This window comes from Dermochelys coriacea, chromosome 5 (genome assembly GCF_009764565.3).
Source record: "Dermochelys coriacea isolate rDerCor1 chromosome 5, rDerCor1.pri.v4, whole genome shotgun sequence".
Classification (NCBI taxonomy): domain Eukaryota; kingdom Metazoa; phylum Chordata; order Testudines; family Dermochelyidae; genus Dermochelys; species Dermochelys coriacea.
In genome coordinates, this window is record NC_050072.1 from 78,461,881 (window position 1) to 78,481,272 (window position 19,392).

At 41.9% G+C, this 19,392-nt stretch overlaps 1 protein-coding gene across 4 annotated transcripts in view; it reads left to right on the forward strand.

The window, feature by feature from the left end:
- The window catches only part of SRFBP1 (serum response factor binding protein 1), a 105,583-nt gene that overhangs the window by 14,764 nt on the left and 71,427 nt on the right, over nucleotides 1–19,392 (forward strand). The window contains exon 3 of one of the 4 annotated variants that reach the window (XM_043514385.1): nucleotides 8,125–8,196. The exons of the other annotated variants lie outside the window; for them this stretch is intronic. The gene's annotated coding sequence lies outside the window, so the exon portion shown is untranslated. The remainder of the gene's footprint in view (nucleotides 1–8,124; nucleotides 8,197–19,392) is intronic. 4 annotated transcript variants of the gene reach the window in all.

Here is a 19,392-nt window from a genome sequence, read left to right on the forward strand (position 1 = left end):
ATCCTGAAGGACGACCCATCACTCTCACAGATCTTGGGAGACAGGCCAGTCCTTGCTTACAGACAGCCCCCCAACCTGAAGCAAATACTCACCAGCAACCATACACCACACAACAGAACCACTAACCCAGGAACCTATCCTTGCAACAAAGCTCATTGCCAACTGTGTGTCCACATATCTATTCAGGAGACATCATCATAGGGCCTAATCACATCAGCCACACTATCAGAGGCTCATTCACCTGCGCATCTACCAATGTGATATATGCCATCATGTGCCAGCAATGCCCCTCTGCCATGTACATTGGTCAGACTGGACAGTCTCTACATAAAAGAATAAATGGACACAAATCAGACGTCAAGAATTATAACATTCAAAAACCAGTTGGAGAACACTTCAATCTCTCTGGTCACTCGATCACAGACCTAAGAGTGGCTATTCTTCAACAAAAAAAACTTCAAAACCAGACTCCAACGAGAGACTGCTGAATTGGAATTAATTTGCAAACTGGATACAATTAACTTAAGCTTGAATAGAGACTGGGAGTGGATGGGTCATTACATAAAGAAAAACTATTTCCCCATGTTGTTCCCTCCCCCACCCCCCACCCCCGCTGTTCCTCAGACGTTCTTGTCAACTGCTGGAAATGGCCCACTTTGATTTTCACCACAAAAGGTTTTCTTCCTCGTCCCCCCTTCCTGCTGGTAATAGCTCATCTTAAGTGATCACTCTCCTTACAGTGTGTATGATAAAACCCATTGTTTCATGTTCTCTGTGTGTGTATATAAATCTCCCCACTGTATTTTCCACCGAATGCATTTGATGAAGTGAGCTGTAGCTCACGAAATGCCCAAATAAATTTGTTAGTCTCTAAGGTGCCACAAGAACTCCTTTTCTTTTTGCGAATACAGATTAACACACCTGCTACTTTGAAACCTACTTTTAATGTGAGGCATCTTCTCACAAGATTCCATCTTTGTCAAGAGAGTTGCTGAGACATTCAAATCAATTTGGATACCTTGTTTGGATACTTGGTGCATGCACCAAAAGAACAGACTTGGCCAGTGTCTGTGGTCTGTGTAGTTACTTGTTGGTCTTCACAGTGGTTAAGTATTAGTCTTCAAGCAGGTTTCAGAGTAGCAGCCGTGTTAGTCTGTATTCGCAAAAAGAAAAGGAGTACTTGTGGCACCTTAGAGACTAACAAATTTATTAGAGCATAAGCTTTCGTGAGCTACAGCTCACTTCATCGGATGCATGTGAATTAAGATTTTGGTCTCCTCATTGCCTGCAGATTCCTGACCTGAAGTGGTTAGAAGATTGAAATTTACAGGCAATGAGGAGATCTGGTACTAAGTACTGTACTTAGTTCTTCATCCGGGTAAGGAATAGGTAGATGATTGGGAGAAGAAAACCAACCAAACAACTGCACTGCTGAATTAAAGACTGTTTATATTTATTTTCTCACCTAATAATACTTTTTATATGTAACCAAGGTCTGTTGATGCTGCAGGGAAGGTGTTGGATTTGGGCTGTAAACTTGAGGTAGGTTGAGTGGGAGAGGTTCTTTGATAGATGAAGTTCAGCATACTAAAGTTTGAGAGACACTAGGTAAAGCCATTGGGAAGAGGAATTTCAGACAAGCTATTGCCACTGAAGAACCTGCTTTTTACTTTTTTTTTTTTTTCCTGTTCACACTGGTGTGGGATAAGTGTTGAGGAGGACAGAAAGAGAACTTACTTAATCAGCTTAGGCTGACATTCCCCCCCATCTTCCTGGTCCAAAATAAAAATACAGTTGAAAGACAGAGATCGGTTGGGACCTTTTTTAATATCCCTTTTAAAATCGTTTGGTCTTTTTGAGGCCAAAGCTTAGAAATGCCGCTCTACAGAATCTTACTTTTTTTATTACAAAAATAATAATTGGTTAATAGAGGCAAAAAAGTAATTTTGTATACAACTTATCTTTCCCTTTTATTACATTTCTTTAATCACATTGCTGAGGAATCTTTATTGATTGGTGGAAAAACACTAAACCAAAATTATAATTTTCAAAGTAACTTTGTCTCTAGAGGGCTAAGCAAGGCAAGAGAAATCATTAAAGCAAATTTACTGGCGGTTTCAAATTCCACCTCTTTACCAAATGTATTTTTTCATGCTTTAGCCAACTTGGGCTGATAAATATAAATACTAGCTAACTAAAATTATACTTTTTTTTGCTTTGACTGCATGTTATAAACGTGTAGGGTGTTATGAAGAAAAAAGTATGGACTCTTTAACCTCTGAAATACTTGGCAACAGTCATCTTTAGCTCTATGTAAAGCTTTTTGTTTTACTTGTGTTCCTTTTAAATAATCCTCAATACAACAGTTTCTGGAAGAAAAAAAATGATAGCTTGATCTTAAGTTCTGACTAAAATTATTTAAATGTTAAATTACTGACATTCTTTTACAGACCATGTAGATGTCCTAAGGAAAAGGTCTCTTTTAAAGCTTATGGAATTTCCAAATTTATACCATGTGAGAGAGAATTCAGATGAACAGTACTTTTTCTAGGAACTCTTCCAGCAGCTGTTTTTAAAGTTCCTAGAGATGCCACATCATCAGTTATACTCTATTAACGGCAAACTATGATCAGCAGATCACACAGATTTTCTTTCAGCAGATTGCAAAAGTAATTAAACATGTAAAGCAGTCCAGACTTTGCTGCCAACTATATTGTACACAAACAATATCAAACTACTGTACTTGAGGACAAGAATTGAAGTTTTCCTTAGCTCTCAGTAGTTTATATAAGTGTGTGTGGTAGGCCACGTAGGCTAGTTAGGTGCTCTCATAAAATAAAACATCTGTGGTTCCATGGTATGGCAGTGTATAATGAAAAAAACATGCACACATGAGAAACTGCTGTAGATTTTATTTTTAGCATAGCTGAAGCGCACAGATTATGGTATATGATATAGTTTACCAGTACTAATTTATTGGTATATATGCATGTGTAAAGGACAAATGCTTTAAAAAGGGGGAGGAAAAGCAACATACTTCAGTATGGCTTGCTGCTGTCTGCATAATGCAGACTTCCCTCTCTGTTCAGCTTTTGAATTGTTAGTTGGTATTACAGGCTTGACATGTACAAATTCATGAAGAAAAATTGAGGGTGGTTGTGGGAGGAAGGAGGGTTATGCTACAAGTTTTTCTTCCGAATTAGGATGGAGGCGCTGTTGAGGTCAGTTTTCTAGAAAACTAAGAGCGAATAATAGAGAGTGATAATGACTGCTGCTTAATTGGGGCAGTGTTGATGAACTTCCACTCAATTTAGCTCATATTATAGAGTTAAATAGCTGTGACATTCTGATTTCTCATCTCTAATATAGAAGTTACCAGATAATCATTGGTTTCAGAGTAGCAGCCCTGTTAGTCTGTATTCGCAAAAAGAAAAGGAGTACTTGTGGCACCTTAGAGACTAACAAATTTATTTGAGCGTAAGCTTTCGTGAGCTACAGCTCACTTCATAATGCATCCGATGAAGTACTCCTTTTCTTTTTGCAGATAATCATTAAAAGTTCACTGAAGTCAATGGAAGTCTTTGTGTTGACTTCATTGCGCTGTGGATCTTGCTGTAGGCTAGGATGAAATAAGCATGGAGTAAATTGAATAACCTTTTGCATCTGTTCAGTATAGTAATTAAGTCATTTGAAAAATGACTTAACTGAGATATCTCCTTTATTGGAAAAATGCTCCAAGGTGTCTTCCAGTTTCTATAGTATTAGTAACAGCACTATTCACTATAGTACAGTGTGTATATTTGAACTGAACACTTAGACCAGATTATAGATAAATTTTGCATAGTTTTTAAATGCAAATATTCTACTCCAGTTTATGTACTTTGTTCTGTGAATGTCTGGTTTCTTAAGGTGTCATGGCTTTCCATCTCATAGTTCCAATATTTAATTAAAGGCTAATATCATATGTGGCATAGGATTTGAGTAATCATTCTTAGAGTAGCGCCATTAAAATCATTGTGGAGTTAGACCCAGAGATCTCCAGCTTACCACAATGTAAGTCAGGGTTATCTAGGCACTCTGTTTCACAAACTTAATTTGCGGTCTGAGATCCAGGACTCTGTTCATGGTTAATCATAGAATATCAGGTTGGAAGGGACCTCAGGAGGTCATCTAATCCAACCCCCTGCTCAAAGCGGGACCAGTCCCCAATTTTTGCCCCAGATCCCCATTCACTCAAAAAGAAAAGGAGTACTCGTATATCTTAGAGACTAACAAATTTATTTGAGCATAAGCTTTTGTGAGCTGTTGACAAGAACAGTGGGGGGAGGGAAATAAACAAGGAAATTGTTTTACTTTGTGTAATGACGCATCCACTCCCAGTCTTTATTCAAGCCTAAGTTAACTGTATCCAATGCAAATTAATTCCAATTCAGCAATCTCTCATTTGTCAACTGCTGGAAATGGCCCACCTTGATTATCACTACAAAAGGTCTCTTCCCCCTCCCACCCCCCCACCCCTGGACTCTCCTGCTGGTAATAGCTCAACTTTCCTGATAACTCTTGTTACCGTCTGTATAGTAACACCCATTGTTTCATGTTCTCTGTGTATATAAAATCTCCCCACTGTATTTTCCACTGTATGCATCCAATGAAGTGAGCTGTAGCTCATGAAAGCTTAAGCTCTAATAAATTTGTTAGTCTCTAAGGTGCCACAAGTACTCCTTTTCTTTTTACGGATACAGACTACTATGACTGCTACTCTGAAACACATTCACTCAGTTAGGTATTGGAAGCTGACATACCATGTGGTGTAGGGCCTGTTTAATAAAACTTCCTCTGAGGTCAATCAGACATTTACCATGAATCAGCACTAAGCAATCTCATTGAAAAGTCATCAGATTAAAAATACCATTGTGAATTTAGCTGTATGGAGTGGCCGCTGAATGCATCCGTTGAAGTGAGCTGTAGCTCATGAAAGCTTATGCTCAAATAAATTTTAGTCTCTAAGGTGCTACAAGTACTCCTTTTCTTTTTGCGAATACAGACTAACACGGCTGCTACTCTGAAACATCTCCAAGGATAAGAAATTTTAGGATTTTGGATAAAAAGTGCATATAGTTGAACAGAAAATTGAAGCTAATTAAACATTAATGGTAAAAATAGATGCATTGATACGTGTACAGTGCTGATAATTTGTAATAATGAGTTGGAACAGAAGTAAGAAACAACATTTTAGTGAATGTCTATAAAAACACTGCAAAACTCTTTTTTGGAGGAGGTATGAATGGGGTCCCTAAATAGCTTGTTTTGTCTATTCTTGACAAATTATTTTGGATTAAATTAAGTGTGAATTTAAAGCACAATAGCAATTCTGGAATAGCTCCCTATGTGGATACTCTGATTCTAGAGTAAGAGTGCCTTGTTCTGGTTTAGCTTAATCCGTTTCCAGACAATAACCTCATTATATCAAATCAAATTAACGTGAATAAACCACTTTCAAACAAGGATTCTCTATACCCATTTTAAAGTTGATTAATACGGTATTTATCTGGGAATCCTCTCTGTGCTCTTCTCTTTTGCATATTTCACAAATTGCCCTCATTGTTTAGGAACCCTCAATTGAATGGAAACTAAGGACTGGCCCTGAGAATGAAATCGGCCAATGGAAAACTAAATTTGCCCAGCACAAGGGAATCATTCCTGAGGATTCACATCACAACTCTGAAATATTAAGACATCATTTTTCTTCTTTGAATAAAAGAGTGCTGCTGTAGGAGCCACTCTTTTTCACTCAGAATTATTAGAATGCCTATTGTGGGGCAGAGCAAGCAGGAAGAGATAATAGGAATTTTGATTAAAACTCTGCGTCAATGAAGAGATTAATAGTGACTTAGAGCTCCTGAAAGTAACAGGCCTTGAATAACTGAATCTCTAAGATAAAATACAATTTTTCTCTTAAATTTGAAACTTCTGTGATGCATCAATTTATTTCAAAATACAGCTTATAGAGTCTATCAGTATTTGGGGAAGCCATCTTCAGGCAGCATTCATGTCTCCTTTTTCAACATCATTTTTATGCCTGTATCCAGTGTCCAATTTTGTGAGGGCTTAGGACAGTGGTCTCCAACCTTTTACCTCACATCCCCCTCCCCATGAGCCGGGAGAGGGGATACGACTCGGGGAGGGGGGGCACAGACAGGAGTAAGGCGACTGAGACTGGGGTCACAACAGGGAGCGGGACAGGGCTGGGAACAGAGCCTCTGCCAGGGGCCAACGCCAGCAGCCGGGGTCCCGGGAGCAGGGCCCCAGGCGTGGGGCGGAGCTGGGTGGAGCTCCGTTTCTTCCCCCTGTGGGGGCTGACCCAGGCCCCAGCCGTGCCCCCCTATGGGATGTGTCCCACAGTTTGGGGACCTCTGGCTTAGGAGTAAATTTCTCAGAGACCTGACACGTGCTAGTATGGGGAAATGAGTAATTAGAAACAGATTCATCGAGAGAGGTCAATGAGAGCAGTTTTGGATGGATACCAGGTCAAGAGTAAATGATCAGAGACCCATCATGTGTGTAGCATAAGTATCTGAGAGAGTGCTGACACAGAGGTTGAAGTTGCCAGTGGTGAGTCTGGAAGGGAGCGTGAGAGGGGGTTCCATGATGGTGATGGAACAGGACTGAAAGAGCGTGCTGAGCACCGGTTAACAGTGCTTCTTTACGAGGAAGGGAGAAAGAGTAGCTGGAGAGAGAAAGTGGGATGCCAATGCTATTACCAGAGTTTTAAGGGTAAGAGGTGTGAGAATGGTGCAATACAATGGCAATGGAGGCTGAGTCATAGGGTGAAGAGTCCTCATTTTAGTGGGAATGAGGAGTGGGAGAGCATGTTTAGTTGTTTGAAGTAGACGTTGCATACCAGAGGATACAGAAGAAAAGGGCAGTTGAGGAAGTGATAAATAGAAAGGACCTTGCCCCTTGTGGAACTGGTCTGGTTAGAAGAAGGAAGGGAATGAGGGTTGAGTCAGTATTTGTCCAATATCTTTAGAACCAAAGACAGAAGTGAGAGGTTGATGGGGGAAGAGTGTGTGTAGGAGAGGAGGAATTGGAATAAACTAAAAGATAGAGCACACATATGAAGATGGGAGAGCAGGTCGTGGTATTGGGCGATGAGGAAGGGGCAAGATAGAAGGGAAGAGATTCTCCAACAGAATGGTTAGTAGATGTAGAAAAGGAGTCATCAGTACTGTGACAAGGCAGTGGCAAGTCAGTAGATTTTAGTAAATGGGATTAGCAATGTGAGAGCAGTTCTGTTGCTAAAGCATAAAAATAGACTTGCTGAAACCTTCCAAGGCAGTAATAAGTAGCACTTAAAAGATGGTGGCAGTGGTATGTGGCATCTCATGTAGGTTGGGGTTTATAGGCTGTCTGGGGGAAGATTAACTGCTCAGGAAGGAGCTTTATATAAAATATATATGGGGGGGAGGGATAGCTCAGTGTCTTGAGCATTGGCCTGCTAAACCCAGGGTTGTGAGTTCAATCCTTGAGGGGGCAGTTTAGGGATCTCGGCCAAAAATTGGGGATTGATTCTGCTTTGAGCAGGGGGTTGGACTAGATGACCTCCTGAGGTCCCTTCCAACCCTGATATTCTATGAAAAGTATACTGTCAATCAAACATCTAGCAGGGGTATTTGAAGCTCTTTATTCCTTCTCTTATCTTCTCCCATAGGCTTCATCCCCACTATCCGCTTTTTCTTGCAGAAAGCATTTGTGTGTAGAAGGCGAACTATTGTTCCCCTTTTAATTTCAAGCAAAATTCAATATCAAACTTCGTTAAACCAGTGCTCAATCTGGCTTAATCTGTAAACGCCAGGTGGGGCACAGAGCTCCTATTGAAGGAGGGAAATACACAGAAATGATAGAAGTACCTTCAGGAGGAACCCTTTCTTGTGGGATATAAACACTTGCTAACACAGAAATTATCCATGCGGCTATGTTTCACAATCTGGCTGGCCGGTAACACCAAAGCATACTTGTGGGCAGCAGAAAGCCCTCTTCATCTTTTGGCATCTATAGTAGTCCCAGGCAAATGCAGGGTATTCACCCTCTTCAAATAAAATTATGAAAAGCACTGAAGCAAAACTGTGAAACTTTAAACACAGGACTAGGAGTCCAGTGCTATGGATTTTATCTTATTTGTTCCATAGAATTATTGAGACCATAACTTCTATACCTCAGTTTTTATCTTCAAAATTAGGGATATTTATGTACTTAACTGTGGTGTTCAGAATTCGTTCTATTGGTGTTTTGTAAAGTGCTTTGCTATCTTCTAATGGGATATACTCGAAGTCCAAGATGTTATGATTATTTTAATATAGATAAACCTACTATATATGAATCTGACATACTTGAATGTATTGCAAGATTATTTGTTTAAATGCAAAATACAGAACTCTGATTCATCTGTTATCACTGATCCAAATATTTAAATTGTGAATACAGTAACTCCTCACAACATTGTAGTTACGTTCCTGAAAAATACTGCTTTAAGTGAAACTATGTTAAGTGAATCCAGTTTCCCCATAAGAATGAATGTAAATGAATGTAGATTCCAGGGTGGTTTTTTTTGGCTGTACAGTACTATAGTCAGGAGGTGCCCCCACCTTACCCCACCCAGGCACAGCCCACTGGAACTGGACACAATGAGGCAGGCAAGGAGGCTGAAGGTACCGTAGGCTAGGAGAAGCACGTTGCGCAGCAGCAGCGGTAGCTTCTCCTACTCTGCAAGCACCAGGGGCGGGGGGGCTCAACCCTCAGCCTGCCTGCTCCACCCCTTCCCCCAAGCCCCTGCCCTTAACCCGCCTCGTCTTCCCTCCCTTCTCCCCATTTTACTCCACACGCCATGTCCTCTTTCCTCCTTCCTGCCCACGGCAATCAGCTGGCGTGCGGCGTTCAGGAGGAACGGGGGAGGAGCAAGGACATGGCGCGCAGGCTCCCCCTCCCTTTCCGCCTCCTGGCCGCGGCAATCAGCTGGCTTGCTGTGTTGAGGGAGGAGGCGTGCTGCGTCCTCGCTCCTCCCTCCTGCCCTCAGCCATCTGCTGGCTTGCAATGTTCAGGGGGTGGGAGGAGGAGCAAGGACTCGGCGCCCAGCCTCCCCCCTCCTTCCCCTGCCTCCTGCCCATGGTTTGAGGTGTTCGGGAGGGAGGGGGAGCCTGCACGCCGAATCCTTGCACCTCCCCCCTCCCTCTTGAATACCACAAGCCAGCTGATTGCCGTGGACAGGAGGCGGGGGGGGAGGGGGAGGGTGCTGATCTGTGGGATCTGCTGGTGGGCAGAAGGCGCTGTGGGGGGGCGGCGTAGGGGAGCTGATGGGGGGGCTGCCAGCTGTGGACAAAACAGGCAGCCAAACGATGTTGTAGTAAAGCATTGCACAACTTTAAATGGAGCATGTTCTGTAATTGAGCAGGGGAGTAAGATTGAAACAATGTTAGCGAGAGGATGTTAAGTGGGGAGATACTGTAAATCTACTGTAAAGCATACATAAGTATATGCTTAGTTTTAGTTGTAATTGATATATATATATTGAGTGAGACCCTCACTCCTTTCCAGCCCCTTTTTTGTTAGGTAAAATGTCTGGAGCAGTGTAAAGGGACCTAAAAGCCAGGTTTTGGTTGGGATAGTCATCGGCCTACCTTCTAAAACAGTGGGTATGCAGAGGTCTTCCCGGGGGTACATGAGCTCATCTAGATAGTTTTACAACAGGCTACATAAAAAGCACTAGTGAAGTCCGTACAAACTAAAATTTCATACAGACAACATGTTTATACTGTTCTATGTACTATACACTGAAATGTAAGTACAATATTGATATTCCAATCCATTTATTTTTTATAATTATATGGTAAAAATGAGAACGTAAGCAATTTTTCAGTAATAATGTGCTGTTACGCTTTTTTATTTTTATGTCTGATTTTGTAAGCAAGTAGTTTTTAAATGAGGTTAAATTTGGGGGTATGCAAGACAAATCAGCCTCCTGAAAGGGGTACAGTAGTCTGGAAAGGTTGAGAGCCAGTGGTCTAAAACACCCTTGAAGAAATGGCAAAGGGAGTATATCAAGGGCAGGGCCCAGCATACAGTATTGCAGATATTCTGGGTAGCATTGCAACCCATGGAGCAACACAGGAAGCTGCTGTAATTTAGACAGCACTCTAAATTTCATAGTCTATAAATTTATAAGGTCTGAAGGAATCAGATGTTAAATCTCCTGTTAAATTATGTCGGAGGCTTCTCCAGTCCCTGGAATAGCCCAGAATCAGGAGGGTGCATAAAGGGCTTGAAGCCACCATAGCTGTGCCCTTCTCCTGGGTTGTGAGTTCTGTGCTGTATCTCCGAGACACAGCGTAGAGTTGCATGCATTATTTCTGGAAAGATCCTAGGGATGACTTGTTAAATGTCTTGATGTATCTTTTGCTACACTGGTGTTTGTTACACATTTGTGTTTAAAGACAATAAAACTGGTTTCTTTCCACAATGACTTCTCAAGTTTTAGTGTTTTTAGATCTAAGCCAACTAGACAGCAGCATTCTGCAATGAATGGCAGAGCTCTCTAGGTGGAAGGAGAGCCCCATCATTCCCATCCTGCATTGCAAACAATTCTTGGTCATTCTTTCCACTGGTAGCCACGTAGTCTGTGGACTTCCAGCCGCTCTAGAATGTAATTTTCCAGGGCTGCTGTTGACAGAGGAAATTATTTGGTTTGAGGTTTACCTCTGGGCTATAATTAGTCTCTTCTGATTTTTGTTTGTATTTTTATATCTGTGTGGAAGGAACTCCCCATCACCAAGTTTCAGAGGCTACTAAGTCTGGGGAGTTCTGATACATGGTCGTGGGCCTACCTCATACCCCAGTCATTTTAGAGATTTCATTGAAGAGGGCTTCCACTTCCTTTACTGCTTGACCTTCTGAAACATCAGAGTCCTGGTTGACTATAGGCCCTATTTATTTAAAAAAAAAAAACTTTCCCAACTGAGCAATAAGCCAAGGAAGAAACATCTATCCCATTTTTGGATGTCAGAACTCACTGAACATTATCATCTTTTATTATTTGTAGCAATAAGGAGCCCCAGTCATGACCAGAACCCCATTGTGCTAGGCACTATACAAATACAGAACAAAAAGGCAGTCTCTGCTTCAAAGAGCTGGTCGTTTTCATGGGAATAACTTCAGGAGGACTTCCAAGAGCACAATTCACACACAACACTACTGGGAAAGAAATGGCCACAGATTACCTAATTTGACATTTTGTGCCTGCTGGATAGTGGATACCTCTTCTTGTTCTTTCTGTCATCCAGCTACTGAACTTTAATTGGCTGACAGCTGAAGAAGTTGATTTTTTTGGCGCGGTTGGTCTGTAAAAAACATGCTCCATCTGCATTAAATGTTCCTAGAAAAATACATTACAAAGCATGTTGGAGAGGAAACTAAATGTATATGTTTGGTTATGTAATGACAAGCTGTGCTTTTTAAATTAGCATATGCCTTATTCAAAGAATAATCTTTGGCTTTTTTATTATAGTGTATGGATTTTTTTTCTGCAGTGTTACAGAACCACTATTAAAGCTTCCTATGAAATAAAACATGCTCATTTTTTCTAAGTTTAAGAAGTTCTAAATGATCTTGAGCTTAAATGTTTTCTAGTGTGTATTCAACTGTACCGACTGCAGTTGTCAAAACAGAGCTAGATGTGCAATGTGATTAACTCCAAGGAAATAGTTTTCTCTCTAGTTATTTAATTATACCAGGTCCTCTTTGCACCTGTTTCTTTTTTAGGGGCGAGAGAGATGCTTTGAGGAATTATTACCTATTACATCAGTAGTTGACGTTTGTCTCCAATGCTCATTTTGAAAAAGTACAACTTTGCAAGACTTTTTAAAGGCAGACTTCCTGTTTGTACGGTTTTTGGATGAAAGTTGTTTGCAAGCATGAAAATGTCTGAATAGTAAATTATTGCAGTTCGCCCAGACTTCACATTCATGACCAGTTGGTTTTAAGGTGCAAACATGCTTTTTTTTTTTTTTTTTTTTTTGCTTTGCGGTAAATCTTTTAAGAGCCTCTAGTTTATTCAGCATGTGGAATGGTATACAGATGTTCCTGCATTAGAACTACTACTATTAAATTTCTACCTTGTGAGAAAAATGTGCTTCGCATTCTGAATGTAGTGAGTTGAGTACACATAGTCAATAAAAGCCCAGCTGAAATATTTGACCTTTTTACCATTGAAACTTTAATCAGAACACAAATCACCTTTACTCTTTTTTTTTTAAACTTGGTTAGTTGCACCTAACTTCTGATATTTACAAACTCCTGTCTCTGTCATGAAAAATCTGAATAATTCAGTTTTGTACTTTCACCAATTTTTACTATCCTATATTGAAGCCTGGATGCAAATTTCTCAGATGTCCCTTATTTTGAAGGGTGTCACTCGTTTTAGTCCTGGTTACCTACATTTTTCACAAATTTGGTGTCTCTTCACTTTTATCGTTGACAGCTGTTTAAATTAGAAACAAGAATTGTGAAACTGAGATAATAGTTTATAATGTTGGGTTATAACATGCTGACCCACAGCATTTTAAGTTTCCTCTACTCTTGTTTTTTATTTGTGTCCCTAATTTTGAGTCTGTCATTCTTTGTGTCCCATTTTTGGGCAGTGGCAGTTTGGGAGGTATGCCTGCATAGTTTACACTCTAGAATATTTTAAGCAGGCACTTCATGAGGAGCTGGCAAATCTGTTTGTTCAGCCAGTCTCTTAATTCTGATAGTGTGTGCGCACAATATAGCTATCAATTTCATGATCACATACCCGTTATCAAATAACAATGTTTTCTCCAACCATAGATGCATGTAGCATTTTGCATCTTTTCCTGCTTGCGTAGTTACACAATTTTTATTATCATAGTAGCCCACTATCTTTCACACAGACTTTTAAAACTCTCCTCTCTGAAGTGTGCAATTAAAGAATTGAGTCACAAATCTTCAAATACTTATGCACATGCTTAACTTTACATGTGTGATTAATATCCCGATCTTATTAGGACTACTAAACCTAAGCATATGTGTATTTGCAGAAATGAGTTCTTGGTCATGAGTATATATAAACTCCTACTTTGGTTTCAGCCAGCAGCAGAGTAGTCTTTCAGTACAATTCAGAGGCTTTGGCTCTTAACTATGATGGTATCTTGGTTGCAATCTTAAATCGCATACATAGGTCAGCAAATCTTTACTTGGTGTCATGCTTAATCTATAGTATGTTGTGTAAGTACCATTTGCTATCCACTACTTTTGTGGTCTCTGTTCCACATGTCTCCTTTCAAATGGTTAAAAATCTTATTTCTAACCATAAGAGATCAGACTTTAAACTGTCTTTGGTCCAGGACTGAATACTACCCAACAGGGCCTTGTGACTGTAATTTTGAGATGGTAATTTCACATGGGGGAGACTTTTTTCTTTTCCCGTGTTGTTCATCGGAAAGGGAACTGGCTCTTGAAAGCTTTTCTGAGGTTTGGAGTGTTAGTATTCCTGATGGAGATGTATTAATGCTGAGGCTGAGGTTGTCAGTAGGATGGGATAAATACAGTTTAGCACATGATGTGATGGGGCAGATCCCCACGTGAGTCAGGAAGATGTTACAGCTCCTCTGGACGCAATCATCCTCAACCCAGCACACCTGTAAGGCTTGTCAGGCCTGGAGATGGGTGGGTCCTAGAAAGGGAGGGATCCCTGCTTAATGCAAGTTGGCACTATAAAGGAGCAGGATTGTAACTCAGAGCTAGAGCCTTGAAGCTTGACAGAACCCAACTACAAGTGTCGGGGTTGGGTTGAGTCGAAAACAACCCAGTACTCTCTGGCTTCAGTTGAGTCAGGTAGTCTCTGATCACCTTTTCTTGCCCATGGAATCCATGCAGTGGCAGTTGTGTGCCTTGTTCCTGCTGACCACTGTTACCTCCCTGCGTTGTGTGTTGCAAAGTGAATGTGCCAGCAAGTCACAGCGCACCTCACTCTGTAGCACATACAATGCAGCTGTGGTATTTAGCAGAAACCGGGCACGCAGCTGCTGATGCCATGAGCCGGAGGGAGCTGGATCTGGATCACGGGCATGATCACAGGGAAGCCCCTGCAGGCTGAGTCCCAATTCAAAGTGGCGGCATTTGCGCTGCCACAGATTTGGTGGGGAATGGCCTGGAGACATGGGGAAACCACACTTTCTTCAGGTGTGCAGATCTGGACTGGAGAGGGAGTGCCTGGCATGTAGGGTTGGGAGAGTGGGGCTGGAGGTAATTTGCCCTAGCGGCTCCACAGAGGAAACAAAGAAATGAAGTCTAGGCTGGCAGTTAGACCCTTGAAACTTGACCTGAACCCGACAGGACCCAACTACAAGTGTCCGGTTTCGGACAAGTACTAAAACAACCAACACGCTCATGCTTGGTTGGAGTTCGAACTGTCTGCTCTAGTTGGTTTCAGATTGGGTTTTAAAATTAGGCCGGAGCAGACCTCTTCTCAGAGCCCCCTTGGCCTTGGAAGAAGGGGTGGCTGTCTGGGGAGATGGCTTAAGAGCCTTGGTCACCCAGGCCCGCTCCGAAAGGAGAAGGGCTGGTACTCCTTCCCACCTCTACCACATTTTTGCCTTCCTGAAAGTTTAGGATCCTTCTTCTAATGGCACAGCCAAAGGGGTGTGCCCTGGGGTCCAAGACAGTAGCAGTGTCCATCCTTTACCTAAGGGGAGACTAGAGAGGTGTCGCCTGCTACAAATACTGGAGAATATAGGTGTTCGCTTCCTAACGCTGACACTAGGGTAAATTAGAGGGAAATTAAGTCCATACACGAGAGACAGAGCACCCAAGCAGAACTGGTCCACAACCGGGTACGAGTGACTGACAGAGAGCCAGAGACAACAGGCAACCAACCCAGCAACAGCCATTCCAGCAGCAGCTGTTGCAACAGCGCACCACTCACCAGCTGCTATGGAAGATGGTGAGCCAGCAGAAAAACTTGCAACAAAACCTGCTGAACAGCTACTGTTGGAGCTGTAGCTGGCCTGGGCAGCCAGGGTCTGATGACTGGGGCCGTGAGCCCAGGGCCAGTGCTTCCATCAGTGCCTTTTGTGATGCCAGTAAACCAGGTGCCAACTCATGCCAAGTCTGTAAGCATCAACTGATCACTGACAAACTCATAACTGGAAATCAAGCCATCTCACCTGTATGTTATTCAAAATGGGTATTAGTCTTTTATCAGAATGTATTTAGTGTTTAGACTCTAATGCATACAACAATTTACAAGCATTTCATAATCTCACTTGTAATGTCTGTATCCATGCTAAGAAAATATGTAAATTTTGCTTATAGCTTTGAAAATGTTTGCTCTAAACTTGTGAACCTAGGCAGGTGAATCATCTCCTCCACCCGTTCAGGAGGCCCGTCAAAATTAAATGTGCAATTAAGGAACTTGGGCTCATTCACCAATCTTTGTAGTCCAATCACACCTTGAAAATGCTACATGCAAGGGAGCTCGTCTCATGGGCTGGAAGGCTTAAATATAAAGATAAAATGGGCAAAAGTAAATTTTTCATCTCTTTGCTGTTTGAACTCTCGCAGGGCGAGAGATACTAAACTTAGGCAGAGATTCCCAGGGGTTAGCCCTGGGTCCATTCTGAAAGACATTTTCAATTGAAAGATTACTATGTCTAACAAATTTATTTGAGCATAAGCTTTTGTTAGCTACAGCTCCCTTCATCGGATGCATTCAGTGGAAAAATACAATGGGGAGATTTATATACACACACAGAGAACATGAAACAATGGGTTTTATCATATACCCTGTAAGGTGGGCATGGATTGGTCATTACACAAAGTAAAACTATTTCCCCCCCCCCCCCACTGTTCCTCAGATGTTCTTGTCAACTGCTGGAAATGGCCCACTTTGATTATCACCACAAAAGGTTTTCTTCCTCGCGCCCCCGCCCCCTCCTGCTGGTAATAGCTCATCTTAAGTGATCACTCTCCTTACAGTGTGTATGATAAAACTCATTGTTTCATGTTCTCTGTGTGTGTGTGTGTGTGTGTGTGTGTGTATATATATATATCCCCACTGTATTTTCCACCAAATGCATCCGATGAAGTGAGCTGTAGCTCACGAAAGCTTATGCCCAAATAAATTTTAGTCTCTAAGGTGCCACAAGTACTCCTTTTCTTTTTGCGAATACAGATTAACACAGCTGCTACTCTGAAACCCATTACTATGTCTGTCATCTTTAGGAACCATAGATGGTAACTTATTTGCATGTGTATGCTTTCTTGCTTTAACCTGTAAATAACTCTCCAATTTCTTTTTCCTAGTTAATAAACCTTTAGTTAGTTTATTAAGGATTGGTTTGAAGAATTATCTTTGTGAGAACTGAGATATACACTGATCTGAAGTATGTGACTGGTTCCTTGGGACTGGAAGTAACCTGAATATTTTCTGATCTTCGGTCCAACTTGGGTGGCAAGATAGACTGGAGAGCCTAAGGGGACTGTGTTACTGGGTTGATATCTAATTATAGAGCATAGCATCAGTTTGGAGTGTCTGCCCTATTTTTGACAGTGTGCCCTGAGGTAGGCACTCGTTCATGAGGCACTCCTGACAGCGTGACCCCTATGAAAACTGACTAAGATGGGGCCTGCCAATGACCCTGAAGCTTTCTTGATCACTTTTGAGTGAGTGGCATTGGTCTCCCAAAGGCCTCGACATCATTGGGGCCTGATACAGGCCGCCTGACTGACCTGGCTTATGCAGCCTACTGAGGGCTTGACCTTGTGTGGCTATATGGGATTATACATTGGGTGAGGCTGTCATCCTGGACTTGATCTCAGTGAAGAGAGAGATACTGCTGCCACTTCTGGATGGAAATGTATCTGGCCTAGCCACTGGTGGTGGTCCAAAATTTGAAAGACTATTGCTGGTAATGATTATGGCTGGAGGAATGGACTGGTGCTCAAGTAGCCAAATTAGTGCTGGTTGTACAGTTTGAGTACTCCCCAGTGGGGCCCAAATGAGTACTAAGGCACTATGCAAGGTGCCTGAGGCAGTACAACTGCTGAGAAACTGCAGAGATGAGGGCAGGGGACAACCTGGGGCTGAGAAGCCAAGCCAATCCAACCTGATATGAAGCCCAGGCAGAAAAGGACACACTGTTCATCAGGGACAATTGCCCTAATCTTTAGCATCTCATCAGTTAGAATGACTGACTTTGGACGAGTCACAGCAACAGGCTAGTAAGGGCCTGGACAAAACCTAAAGGATGTAGTTGGCTCCTGACACTGCTGCTCTGAGGGAATAGTGTGGACTTAGATGCCAAACCACTAACAGACAAGGTTGGTAGCAGATGAGAGAATAGGCTCAGACCAAAACATGGTGGTCTGTTCTCATGTGGGCAACCAGAACACACCCAAAGAGAGTGCCCCTTTATGGAATGTGAGTATCCCAAGGTTTGGACAGTGGAAAGCTGAGTGTGGAAGACCAAACCTGCCAAAATAATTGATCCCTGTATGGATCAATGGGACAGAAGTGCAAGGTCGATTGGACTTTGTATATAGCCAGATCCTGGTGCAGATTCCCTTGCCTCGGGCAGAAGGGACCCCAGGGGAGAGAGAATCTTTCTACAGTGCATTCACATTGATTTGAAGGCCTACCTCTGCAGATGACTGTGGCTATCTGTGGGATGACGCATGGCTCTACCATCGCTGTTGTTCTATCCTCGGATTAGCAGTACCTGTGGGAAATTAATCCATGAGCTAAGAAAATTGAATATAGTGGCTACTGATCCCAATTCTTGCACCTGGGGAAGATCCTGGAATGGTGGATCTAGCTGAGTTAGGAGAATTAGTCAGCCTCCTTTAGGGAAGTTTAAGATTCACAGGTCATTCATCCAGGTTGCAGACAGGAGTGGTAATGGTTGCCAGATTTAGGGAGCTTTGGCTCATGACACAGATTTTGTCTGTGAGCAAAAAGAAGACCCTGTGCTGAGTAGGGCCTACAATTAAATTGCTGCTGTGAATGACAAGGTGGTAGAACTCCAAAACTTGTGGATGTTGCCCCATTTAATACTCTGAGGAGAAAAACTATATCACGTTCAACATGGTAAATGCATGGCACCCATCGCAGTGCCGCTGATTTGAAGGTATACATTGTCCCCAAATGTGAAATAGGTATGGGTGAGAACAAAGTCATGAAGTTCAGCCACCAGGTTAGCCGTGACATTATCGGGGATACTGTTCTTACAACTACAATACCCAGCTGCTGAAGAGAAGAAACAGATTAATAGAGCCAGAAGAGTACCCAGAAGTCACCTACTATAGGACAGGCCCAACAAAGAAAATAACAGAACGCCACTAGCCGTCACCTTCAGCCCCCAACTAAAACCTCTCCAACACATCATCAAGGATCTACAACCTATCCTGAAGGACGACCCATCACTCTCACAGATCTTGGGAGACAGGCCAGTCCTTGCTTACAGACAGTCCCCCACCTGAAGCAAATACTCACCAGCAGCCACACACCGCACAACAGAACCACTAACCTATCCTTGCAACAAAGCCCGTTGCCAACTGCATCCACATATCTACTCAGGGGACACCATCATACGGCCACACTATCACATCAGCCACACTATCAGAGGCTCCAGAGTACAGCCGTGTTAGTCTGTATTTGCAAAAAGAAAAGGAGTACTTGTGGCACCTTAGAGACTAACAAATTTATTAGAGCATAAGCTTTCGTGAGCTACAGCTCACTTCATCAGATGCACTGTGTATGATAACACCTATTGTTTCATGTTTTCTGTGTATATAAATCTCCCCACTGTATTTTCCACTGAATGCATCTGATGAAGTGAGCTGTAGCTCACGAAAGCTTACGCTCAAATAAATTTGTTAGTCTCTAAGGTGCCACAAGTACTCCTTTTCTTTTTTATTTTTGTTCTGATTTCTTTTTCTCTCCACTATGTGGGTTTAGATTTTAACACTGTTACTATTGGTAAATCACTTCAAAAAAGAGTTCTAGAAATGTATTTGGAAAATTTATTGCTAAATAGTCTTAAATTTCTTTACAGTATTAACGTACTCAAATGGCCATAGCATCTCATTGATGACTGATGACATTATCATCCTACACCTCAAAGTTCTTGTATCTTAATGAAAACACTAACTTGCAATAAGTTTGGCCCTGGAGAAATTTCATGGCAAAAGATCCTAGATAACTTGCTGGACTTACCATTTGTTTATCTATGCTACATTTTTCAAATGTGTTTTTTGTGAGGTGGGCTGGGGAGAAATAAAACTCAAGTAGTATTAAATATATATTGATGTAAGTCTGTAAATTTA